The 9,468-nt window shown below is 34.5% G+C and overlaps 1 long non-coding RNA gene across 1 annotated transcript; it reads left to right on the top strand.

Moving 5' to 3' along the window:
* The first annotated feature begins 1 nt into the window (after position 1).
* Positions 2–933, top strand: LOC133519005 (uncharacterized). The gene is made up of 2 exons (XR_009799566.1): positions 2–279; positions 674–933. It is a non-coding gene; the product is annotated as an uncharacterized LOC133519005 (long non-coding RNA).
* The last annotated feature ends 8,535 nt before the right edge of the window (positions 934–9,468 follow it).

Here is a 9,468-nt window from a genome sequence, read left to right as displayed (position 1 = left end):
TTTTTTTTAACATTTATGGCCTGGATGCGAGTCCTTTAAGCCAAGTCTTTGTTTTGTTCAAAACACATTATTTAAAGAGTTGTATGTCAGAGAATGCACTTTTGTTAAAACTTAAAACACTTCACTTTAAATCTTCAACACTGTGTTTTTAATATACTTGTATAAATGAAAATCTGGCTAAGTGCGCTGGTGCACAGTTGTGACCAAACCGCAATCTATTGATGGTGGTAATAAAGCTACGACTTCCCGTCTTAATCTTCTCATACCAAGGCTTTCCAGGTAAGTCAGTTTGAATACTAGCGTACCATCTTCCTTTTATCTCTCTGTCTTTGGTCCAGAAATCTATCCACATCTTAGCAACATCAGTTTTCACAGAAGCTTGACAATCAGTTAGTGGAATTCTAGTACTACATCTTACATCTAATTCGTTAATACCTAAATAAGCAGCTTTGTCTGCAACTTCATTCCCTGTTATACCAGTATGGGATGGAATCCACATAAAATTTATATTTACATTATTATTTTTAAATAGTGATAAGATATTTTTTATTTTGTACAAAATGAAATTATCTTTATAATGCAATTGATTATTCTGTAATGCATAAATTAAGCTAAGTGAATCAGTGAAAATAAAGAAATGTTTATATTCTGACACTCGGGTTATAACTTTCAGGGCTTCAAATACAGCATATGCTTCAGCCGTAAATATGGAACATACATGATGCAACCTAAAGCTCTGTACAAATTTAGTTTGAGGATCATATACTGCACTTCGAACATGGGAATCTGCTTTACTACCATCGGTGTATAATTTGTAATAATCGGGAATTTGTGACAAGAAACATAGAAAATCAGTATTATTATTGATAGATTTTGTGCATACTGTAATGTTTAAAAGTTTACTATCAAAGCTATCTTCATAACATGGCCAAATTTCATTTTTATATATATTACAAAACTTAGCTTCCACCTGTAAGAGTAGTGCTGTAAACTTGGGGATTCTGGGATGACCCTTTATTCTTCTAATTACACTTTGATTATTTTTAGCATATATCTTAATTAAATATCTATAAGCTAACAACACCCATCTGACAGGTAAAGGCATTGTTTTAGTCTCTACTTCCATTGCTCTTATTGGGGTTGAACACATTGCCCCTGATATTATTCGCATAGCCTTATTTTGAATTATTTCTAATTTATGTATGTGAACAGTATTCATATGTACAAGAAAACTATAGTCAAAGTGACTTCTGACAAGGGTTTTATACAGTAAGGACAGTACTTGAGGGTCAGCACCCCAAGATATACCAGCAAGACATCTCATAACATTTAAACCTCTAACAGAATTTGAAATTATGTGCTTAGCATGTAGGTCAAAATTTAAATGATTATCTATGACTACACCTAGAAACTTATGAGAAGGGACTTCTCTAATAATCTCATTATTATATACAATATGTACATTTGTTGTGTCCTTGCTCAATATTAGTAACTTGCTTTTGTCAGGATTTATCTTTAAGTGTAAGTAATTATTGTAATAGACATAGAGTTCATTTAGTGCATTATTAATATGTGCTTTAGCTACATCTAAATTTGAATTAATAGAATATATTACAAGATCATCTGCAAATTGCAGTATATTAACATTAGAACTATTTACAAATGAGTTAATATCACTAGTATACAAGTTATACAGAAGAGGAGACAGCGTTGCTCCTTGCATTGTGCCTTTGAAAACTTGTTGTGGTCCATGTAGTATGTTATTAAATTTTACATATAGCTCTCTATTGTCCAAAAAATTAAATATCCACTTGCATAGTTTCCCAGGTATATTAATATTAGATAGAATTTTTACAAGTATTGCGGGATCAAACTTGTCAAATGCTCCTTGTACATCTAAAAATATACAAACAGCATGTGACTTGTTATAGTTAGCTAATTTTAAATCCGATATAAGAGATATGAAGCTGTCAGAACAGCTTCTACCCCGTCGAAAGCCATTTTGAAATGGAGGCAATATGTTGTTTGCCTCAACATACCAATCAAGTCTAGTCTTTATCATATTCTCAAAAACTTTACCAATACATGACGATAGAGAAATCGGTCTATAAGAATTGGCCTCATTAGGAGGTTTGTCTGGTTTTAAAATAGGTATTACACATTGTGTTTTCCATGATAGAGGTATTTTCCCTTGTAACCAAAGTAAATTCATAATTCTGAGCAAAACTTTTTGACCATTAACATGCAGTTTCTTTAAAAGTAAGTATGGTATATCATCTAATCCTGGGGTAGTATTTTTCCTAGATTGCAAACTTACTTTGAATTCCTCCCAAGTAAAAGGTTCAATAAGGTGCTTAGACTCATTATTATCATTGTTATTTTCAAATAAACTTTCAATAGAGCTAGAATCGTTAATACAACCTTGGGCTAGTTTAGTTATGAATGGTTCTATAAATTCATCATTTTTAATTATTTGCTTACTTATTAATCCTTTAAAACGTTTAATATTGTTCCATATTAACCCAATAGGTGTACATCGATTTAAAGAAGCACAAAAACTACGCCAACTACTAGTTCTTTCCTCTGCTATTGTTCGTTTTTTAAGAGCAACAAATTTCTTGTACGTAATATAATTTTCTAAAGATGGATTGGCCCTGTAATATTTTAATGCCTCATAGGCTTTAATGACACTATCTTCACATTTTTTATTCCACCAAGGAACCGGAGGTCTGCTAACGAAGTTTGTATTTTTAGTAAGTTTTGGGATACATTGTATTTTTAATAGGTTAAGTTCAGCACTAAATTTATCATATGATTGTATAGGATCGTTATCATTTAAAGGAAAATCCGAGAATATCTCTTCTGAAAGCTCTTTATATTTATTCCAGTCAGCTTTAGTATATATAAATTTATCTACTGGATCACTTATTTGATATTTTTCAAGAGAGGTCAATATACTCACTATAGTAGGGTAGTAATAGCTGCCCATAGGGTCATCATGGACTTGCCACTCGCACAGAGGGGCAATACTTGCACTACAGAGGCTAACATCGATCGCTGAAGGATTTCGATTCGGGTAAGTAACTGTAGTTGGATTTCCGTCATTTAAGATACATAAGTCTAAGTCACTTATAATATCAAACAAGGTGTTACCCCTGGATTGATTAGTAGCGCAACCAAATGCTGTATGATGCGCATTAAAGTCTCCTGATATTATTATAGGTGTTGGTAATTTCTCAATTATATTTTTAAGTCTATTTAGTCTAATGTGTGGACGGTTTGGAGGACAATACACACATAAAACTGATAAAGGCCCTCGGTTAGTCACAATTGAGATAGCTACATTTTGGATACTTTCATAAAAGTCAGTCTGTATAATAAAAGTATGTTTGTATATATTTTTAACGAGTATAGCAACTCCGCCATGTCCATTGTTAGCATATTTACAGAAAATATTATAACTAGGTATCCTAAAAGCAGTAGTTGGTTTTAACCAGGTTTCATTAAGAAGACAAACATCGATATTATGAACTTTTAAAAAATTAATTAGCAAAGGTTTTTTATTTGTAACTGATTGAATATTGAATTGAGCAATACGAATAAGTGTAGAATCCATTATTTAATATTTTTAATAAGCATATCTTTAATAGAACTGCTAGTGATTGGATTAGAATCAGTCTTGTTTGCTAATTCTATGAGAGTGCTAACCAGTGCATTCATTAAGTCTGCATTCTGTAGTAATTCTTTTTTAATGTCAAATTTCGGTGTCTCTGCTGGTGTAGCTGTAGAAGGAACATTTTTTTGCGATTGTGGTTTAGATTTGCTTGCTTTTTCTGGAAGCCTTACAGTTTGGTCAAGTAATGTCGGAAACTCGACTTTTCGAGTTTCAGCTTTAGAGGCGTACGTGATATTTGTCTTCTTTTCTGTTATTTTCTTAAGTTTTATAGGACATTGTTTCGAAATTGCCAAATGTGGTCCACTACAATTGGCACAACATAAATCATTAGGCTTATCACACTCCTTATAAAAGTGTTCACCCGAGCATATGGAGCAACGCTGTTTGCCGTTACATACTTTAGCTGCATGGTTAAATTTAAAACATTTAAAACATTGCAGTAGGGGGGGTACATATTCGAAGACTCTATACGAGAATAAGTCGTACTGTACATTGTCCGGTAGCACATGCGACAAGAACGTAATGCTCACCGTCTGTAAAGGAACACGTTCCTGTTCTACTTTTTTGGTAAAGCGTCGTACCGCTATGATCTCATAAATAGAGCTTAACTTTGTGTATAAATCCTTGTTTGAAATATTGGCTGGCACAAATCTGATTATCCCAGTTTTCTCGATTTGAGTCGCCGGTATGTACGCCTTCATGTTATATTTTGTCAAAAATGCAGTGTTGTTTAAAAAGTTATTAGCCGTATTATACTGCTTGAAAACGACTGCAATTTTGTTAGCGTTTACACGCTGTATGGCCGTTACACCTTTTATGTCCGTAGTAAATATGTGATTTAGGAAAATTGGGCTTTTGTTTCCCAATTTGCCTTTTGGGTCCACTTGCTCAACAAACACTTTAAATTCTACTTTTCCTGAATTCTCAGGGTATAGTCTTTTATAGTCCGGTTTAAAATACGGTAAGTATCCATTGTTCAATTGCTCACCCCCGCCGCCATCGTCCGTGTTGCCTTGGATGTCGTTTTTGGAGCGCTTAAGGGTGGGCGGGTTTTCCCCGCCCCCCTCGTTACCTGGCATTGTTTAAACACTAACTATAATTATTTACAAATTTTTACATAAGATATATACAAATTAAATTAGTTTACACTAATAAATAAGAATTTTAAAAGTTGGAGCGAAAAATTTCCGTGTACTTTTTTTAAATTCCCGCCCCACATACATAAAGTCAAAAGAGAAACTTCAATCATAGACTATAGAATAGCATCTCACGCAAAAAACCACAGATAACGAATTGATTTCGCTTTGCTCGACTTGGCATTTTAATGTTGGCTATAACGCCTATAACTGAATCGATATCAATAATACAGTCTGTTAAGCCATTTCTGTCAGTAAAAAAGCGGCAAATTTAAAAAATGTAGGCGCGAAGGATTAATCTCTCAAAATTTGAATTTCGCGCCTTTTTCTACTGACAAAGTGGGTTTGACAGAGTATAGTTTGGCTAGAGATCAAAAGGGACTCTCTCATTAAAAAAAAACAACGGGTTGCACTCCGGGAGTGCCGACAGAAGTGAAAACTTGAATAATAACGTTGTCCTTTTTAGGGTTCCGTAGCCAAATGGCATAAAACGGAATCCTTATAGTTTCGCCATGTCCGTCTGTCTGTCTGCCTGTCCGAGGCTTTGCTCCGTGGTCGTTAGTGCTAGAAAGCTGAAATTTGGCATGGATATATAAATCAATAAAGCCGACAAAGTCGTACAATAAAATCTAAAAATTAATTTTTTTTTTAGGGTACCTCCCCTACACGTAAAGTGGGGGTGAAATTTTTTTTTCGCTTCAACCCTAGAGTGTGGGGTATCGTTGGAAAGGTCTTTCAAAACTAATAGGGGTTTTCAAGAAACATTTTTTGATAAAGTGAATATATTCGGAGATAATCGCTCCGAAAGAAAAAAAAAATGTGTCCCCCCCCTCTAACTTTTGAACCATAGGTCCAAAAAATATGGAAAAAATCGTGGAAGTAGAGCTTAAGAAAGACATTAAATGAAAACTATAGCAGATATGATCAGTTTAGCTGTTTTTGAGTTATCGCAAGTTTTCCCTTCATAGTAAAAAGACTTACTTTAATTAGGTACTTACTGTACTGATTATGCAAATTTGCCTATTTGTTTAACTCGGGTGAAAGGTACCGTTTCATCCCTTGGTTAACAATTTACTATACTTTAAGCTCCAGTTTAGCTTATTGTGACGGAAGAGTAACTACGGAACCCTACACTGAGCATGGCCCGACATGCTCTTGGCTGGTTTTTTTAATATTTTGGAATGGTTAGGGAATAATTTTGCACGAATTGGTTTAATAATCAGTATAAAAGTACTATCATTTGTGGTACTGTGAATTGGGGTCTTTGATCAATTTAAAAATTAATATGTAATTACCTCCCCGACTATGGAATCTAAAAAAAAAAAGACAATATAGGTTTTTGCTCCTTTGTCGATTTCACTAATAATATAATTTTTATTTTTTATGTATCGCTTGAAATAAAATAAAAAGCGGCCAAGTGCCAGTCGGACTCGCGCATGAAGGGATCCGTACCATTTATGACGTATTAAAAAAAAACTACTTACTAGATCTCGTTCAACATTTTACCACTTTGGACACACATTTTACACATTTTTTTTTAGGGCGTTGGCAGTGAGGGGCAATATGCTTGCCCGCAGGTTTGCACGTTGTAACAATCAAGTCAAGTTGACACTTTTTAAAGCATATTGTCAAACTTTTTACACGCGCAGCCTGTGGGTAAGCTTTACTCAGAGGTCCTATAACACATTAAGTACAACAACATCCTCAGAATGCTGCTGAGGCTGCCAAAGCACTGCAGTGCATCAGGCATGTTTGCCGAGGCACGGGCGGATGACTTTTTCGCCATAAGGCGGAAAAGAATTGCCTCGATGCTAAAGCGAGTGCGTGGCAGCAGCAACTGTATGCTGAGGGTGTTGGCGGAGCCCCTGGACTGCCCGCTAACTAAGTACTGGGTTGATGAGGTCATTGGTAGGACCAAGTAGTGAATAAATTATTTTCACTGCTGGCTTCTGCCAATGGAATTGTTTCACTTTTTTTTTTTTTTTTGAATTTTTGTTCTCATTATACTTAGTATGTATTGTAAATTAACTAACCAAGTCTTTTTAAGTTTTTTATTTTATTTTTTAAGTTTTACTAATACTTATATGGACACATGTCTGAAATAAACATTTTTTTTTTTTTATTTTTTTTTTACCACTTTGGAAGTGTCTCTCGCGCAAACTATTCAGTTTAGAAAAAAATGATATTAGAAACCTCAATATCATTTTTGAAGACCTATCCGTAGATACCCCACGCGTATGGGTTTGATGAAAAAAAAAATTATTTTATGACTTATTAAAAAAACTACTTACTAGATCTCGTTCAAACCAATTTTCCGGTGGAAGTTTGCATGGTAATGTATATCATATATATTTTTTTTATTTTTCATTCTGTTATTTTAGAAGTTACAGGGGGGGGGACACATTTTTTCACTTTGGAAGTGTCTCTCGCGCAAACTGTTCAGTTTAGAAAAAAATGATATTAGGAACCTAAATATCATTTTTGAAGACCTATCCATAGATAACCCACACGTATGGGTTTGATGAAAAAAAAAATCTCTTTTTAAATTTTATGACGTATTAAAAAAAAAACTGCTTACTAGATCTCGTTCAAACCAATTTTCGGTGGAAGTTTGCATGCTAATGTATATCATATATTTTTTTTAGATTTTTCATTCTGTTATTTTAGAAGTTACAGGGGGGGGGGACACAAATTTTTTCACTTTGGAAGTGTCTATCGCGCAAACTATTCAGTTTAGAAAAAAATAATATTAGAAACCTAAATATCATTTTTGAAGACCTATCCATAGATACCCCACACGTATGGGTTTATTGAAAAATTTTTTTTTTAAAAATTTTATGACGTATTAAAAAAAACTACTTACTCGATCTCGTTCAAACCAATTTTCGGTGGAAGTTTGCATGGCAATGTATATCATATATTTTTATTAGATTTTTCATTCTGTTATTTTAGAAGTTACGGGGGGGGGGACACATTTTACCACTTTGGAAGTGTCTCTCGCGCAAACTATTCAGTTTAGAAAAAAATGATATTAGAAACCTCAATATCATTTTTAAAGACCTATCCATAGATACCCCACACGTATGGGTTTGATGAAAAAAGATTTTTTGAGTTTCAGTTCTAAGTATGGGGAACCCCCAAAATTTATTGTTTTTTTTTCTATTTTTGTGTAAAAATCCTAATGCGGTTCATAGAATACATCTACTTGAACTAACTAAGTATGAACAGTATAGCCCTTATAGTTTCGGAAAAAAGTGGCGGTGACATAATCGGACAGACAGACGGACATGACGAATCTATAAGGGTTCCGTTTTTTGCCATTTGGCTACGGAACCCTAAAAAGTGGTGATCAACTTTAAACTGAACTTGGGTTACATTGATACCCCCCCTTTTTTTCGACGGAATTCGATAGTAACCCCTATAGAGAGTAAAACTTCAAAACATTACGAAAAAATACGTTCACAGGTTTAGGATTTGTAAGGATTTTTGTGCATTTGGGTTACTTTGACAAAGAGAAACAAGGATAGTTTAAGAAAAATCAACCTTATTTCAAAACAGTGTCATATTTTAGTTATTTATGTTTAAAAGCATAATTATTGAACAATAAAAAGTTATCAAACTTTACCAACAATATGTAATCGACAACACCATGATGTTCGGATGCTTGGCGTATCGACAGCCTGGCTTCAACCTCTTCTGTGGTTTAAAACTTTTTCATACTTAGTAGTTCCGATATGAAGTTGGACAGTCCTTAAGAACCGTGAGATTGAAGACCTAGTGGCTGAACCTAACATAATGGGAGAAAGTAAAGCCCACATGCAGACTCCGTTGGTTGGGCCACCTTGAGAGAATGGACGAAGATCGGAAAGTAAAAAGAGCGTACCTGGGTCGCCTAGCAGGAGGACGTCCTATCGGACGCCCTAGGTATCGCTGGAGCGACATGGTGGAGGCGGATCTGCGCGAGCTTCGAGTCGACAATTGGCGAGAGGTCGCACAGGACCGAGAAAAGTGGCGCTGTCTTGTGTCGGAGGCCAAGTCTCATTTTGGGTCGCTGAGCCAACGGAGTAAGTAAGTAAGTAAGTAGTTCCGATATGCTCGGGACTCTAATTGTTTTTTTTTTTAAATGATCGAGGCATTGTTCTAAAACAATAAAACAAAAATCAGTTAATAAGCCATTAATTAACTACCTATATAATCTTTAAAAAAAAAACTATATTTCGCGGGGTGTCATTGATCAGTGATCAAAGTAAACCCTTATAAGCGGTCAATGACATCCCATGCCACAAAATCCGAAAAAATACAAATGACCGCCATGATTATGATTTGTAGTACATCTTATACCTTTAAACGACAGAAGAGGTTGAAGCCAGGCTATCGATACGCCAAGCATCCGAACATCATGGTGTTGTCGATTACATATTGTTGGTAAAGTTTGATAACTTTTTATTGTTCAATAATTATGCTTTTAAACATAAATAACTAAAATATGACACTGTTTTGAAATAAGGTTGATTTTTCTTAAACTATCCTTGTTTCTCTTTGTCAAAGTAACCCAAATGCACAAAAATCCTTACAAATCCTAAACCTGTGAACGTATTTTTTCGTAATGTTTTGAAGTTTTACTCTCTATGAAGGGTTACTATCGAATTCCGTCGA

Source organism: Cydia pomonella, chromosome 6 (assembly GCF_033807575.1).
Source record: "Cydia pomonella isolate Wapato2018A chromosome 6, ilCydPomo1, whole genome shotgun sequence".
Classification (NCBI taxonomy): Eukaryota; Metazoa; Arthropoda; class Insecta; order Lepidoptera; family Tortricidae; genus Cydia; species Cydia pomonella.
Note: the sequence above shows the minus strand (reverse complement) of the source record. Positions and strands in the feature narration are given on the sequence as shown.